Raw genomic sequence first — 2,751 nt, 5'->3', positions numbered from 1 at the left:
GTAATTTTCTTTTCAAAAATCTTTTTCAAAATTTTTCTTTTATTTTTCGTTTTTTTATACTTTATTTTCGAAAAAAATAATAAAAATCCAAAAAAAATCATAAAATCATAAAAACCAAAAATATTTTGTGTTTCTTGTTTGAGTCTTGAGTCAATTTTTAAGTTTGGTGTCAATTGCATGCTTTTAAAAATTTTTCTTGTATTTTTCGAAAATCCCATGCATTCATAGTGTTCTTCATGATCTTCAAGTTGTTCTTGATAAGTCCTCTTGTTTGATCTTGATGTTTTCTTGTTTTGTGTTGTTTGTTGTTTTTCATATGCATTTTTTTGTTTGTTAGAGTCCATGCATTAAAGATTTCTAAGTTTGGTGTCTTGCATGTTTTCTTTGCATCAAAAATTTTTCAAAATTATGTTCTTGATGTTCATCATGATCTTCAAAGTGTTCTTGGTGTTCATCTTGACATTCATAGCATTCTTGCATGCATTCATTGTTCTGATCTAAAAATTTCATGCATTGAGTATTTTTGTTGTTTCTCTCTCTCTCATAATTAAAAATTCAAAAATCAAAAAAATATCTTTTCCTTATTTTTCTCATAATTTTCGAAAATTTGAATTGACTTAGTCAAAAATTTTCAAAATTAGTTGTTTCTTACAAGTCAAGTCAAATTTTCAATTTTAAAAAATCTTATCTTTTCAAAATCTTTTTCAAAAATCATATCTTTTCCATTTTTTTATTTTCGAAAATTTAAAAATTATTTTTTCAAAATCTTTTTCTTATCTTTATATCATATTTTCAAAAATATGCTAACAATTAATGTGATTGATTCAAAAATTTGAAGTTTGTTACTTTCTTGTTAAGAAAGGTTCAATCTTTAAATTCTAGAATCTTATCTTGTAGTTTCTTGTTAGTTAAGTCAATTCTTTTTCAAAATATCTTTTTCTTCAAATTTTTATCTTATCTTTTTATCTTATCCTTCTCAAAATTTTATCTTTTTCAAAATTGATTTCAAAATATCTTATCCAACTTCTTATCTTCTTATATTTTTAAAATTTGATTTTAAAATCTTTTTCAATCAACTAACTAACTTTTTGTTTGTTTCCTATCTTTTTCAAAACCACCTAACTACTTTTCCTTCTCTAATTTTCGAAAATACCTCTCTCTTTTTCAAAAATTCTTTTTAATTAATTAATAATTTTAATTTTAATTACAATTTATCTCTAATTTTCGAAAATCACTAACCACTTTTTAAAATTATTTTCGAAATTCTCTTTCTCTTTCTTCTTCTATTTAATTATTTATTTACTAACACTTCTCTTCACCTATCTTCATCTAAAAATTCGAACCATTCTTCTTCATTCTTCTCCCCTTTCTTCTTCTACTAACATAAAGGAATCTCTATACTATGACATAGAGGATTTCTCTTCTTTTCTTGTTTTCTTCTCTTTCATATGAGCAGGAACAGAGAAAAAGGCACTCTTGTTGAAATTGATCCTGAACTAGAAAGGACTCTGAAAAGGAAACTAAGAGAAACTAAATTACAACAATCCAGAAACAACCTTTCAGAAATTTTCGAACAAGAGAAGGAGATGGCAGCCGAAAATAATAATAATGCAAGGAGAATGCTTGGTGACTTCACAAAGCCAACGTCCAAATTTGATGGAAGAAGCATCTCCATTCCTGCCATTGGAGCCAATAACTTTGAGCTGAAACCTCAGCTAGTTGCCTTAATGCAACAAAACTGCAAGTTTTATGGACTTCCATCTGAAGATCCTTATCAGTTTTTAACTGAGTTCTTGCAGATCTGTGAGACTGTAAAGACGAATGGAGTTGATCCTGAAGTCTACAGACTCATGCTTTTCCCTTTTGCTGTAAGAGACAGAGCTAGAATATGGTTGGATTCACAACCTAAGGATAGCCTGGACTCCTGGGATAAGCTGGTCACAACCTTCTTGGATAAATTCTTCCCTCCTCAAAAGCTGAGCAAGCTTAGAGTGGATGTTCAAACCTTCAAACAAAAAGATGGTGAATCCCTCTATGAAGCTTGGGAAAGATACAAGCAGCTGACCAAAAGATGTCCATCTGACATGTTTTCAAAATGGACCATATTAGATATATTCTATTATGGTCTATCTGAATTTTCAAAAATGTCATTGGACCATTCTGCAAGTGGATCTATTCACCTAAAGAAAACGCCTGAAGAAGCTCAAGAACTCATTGATATGGTTGCAAACAACCAATTCATGTACACTTCTGAAAGGAATTCCGTGAATAATGGGATACCTCAGAAGAAAGGAGTTCTTGAAATTGATGCTCTGAATGCCATATTGGCTCAGAACAAAGTGTTGACTCAACAGGTCAACATGATCTCTCAAAATCTGAATGGATGGCAACATGCATCCAACAGTACTAGAGAGGCAGCTTCTGAAGAAGCTTATGATCCTGAGAACCCTGTCATGGCAGAGGTTAATTACATGGGTGAACCTTATGGAAATACCTATAACTCATCATGGAGAAATCATCCAAATTTCTCATGGAAGGATCAACAAAAGCCTCAACAAGGCTTTAACAATGGTGGACGCAATAGGATGAGCAATAGCAAGCCATATCCATCATCTTCTCAGCAACAGACAGAGAATTCTGAACAAAACACTTCTAATTTAGCCAATCTAGTCTCTGATCTGTCAAAGGCCACTTTTAGTTTCATGAGTGAAACAAGATCCTCCATCAGAAATCTGGAGGCACAAGTGGGCC

General features: G+C 31.2%; 1 non-coding gene across 1 annotated transcript; it reads right to left on the bottom strand.

Moving 5' to 3' along the window:
• Positions 1 to 1,982: 1,982 nt before the first annotated feature.
• On the bottom strand, positions 1,983 to 2,086 carry LOC130949659 (small nucleolar RNA R71). The gene has a single exon (XR_009073437.1). It is a non-coding gene; the product is annotated as a small nucleolar RNA R71 (small nucleolar RNA).
• Positions 2,087 to 2,751: the final 665 nt, after the last annotated feature.

This window comes from Arachis stenosperma, chromosome 1 (assembly GCF_014773155.1).
Source record: "Arachis stenosperma cultivar V10309 chromosome 1, arast.V10309.gnm1.PFL2, whole genome shotgun sequence".
NCBI classification, from domain to species: Eukaryota; Viridiplantae; Streptophyta; class Magnoliopsida; order Fabales; family Fabaceae; genus Arachis; species Arachis stenosperma.
The sequence above is the reverse complement of the archived record's forward strand: the minus strand, read 5'-3'. Positions and strand labels throughout refer to the sequence as shown.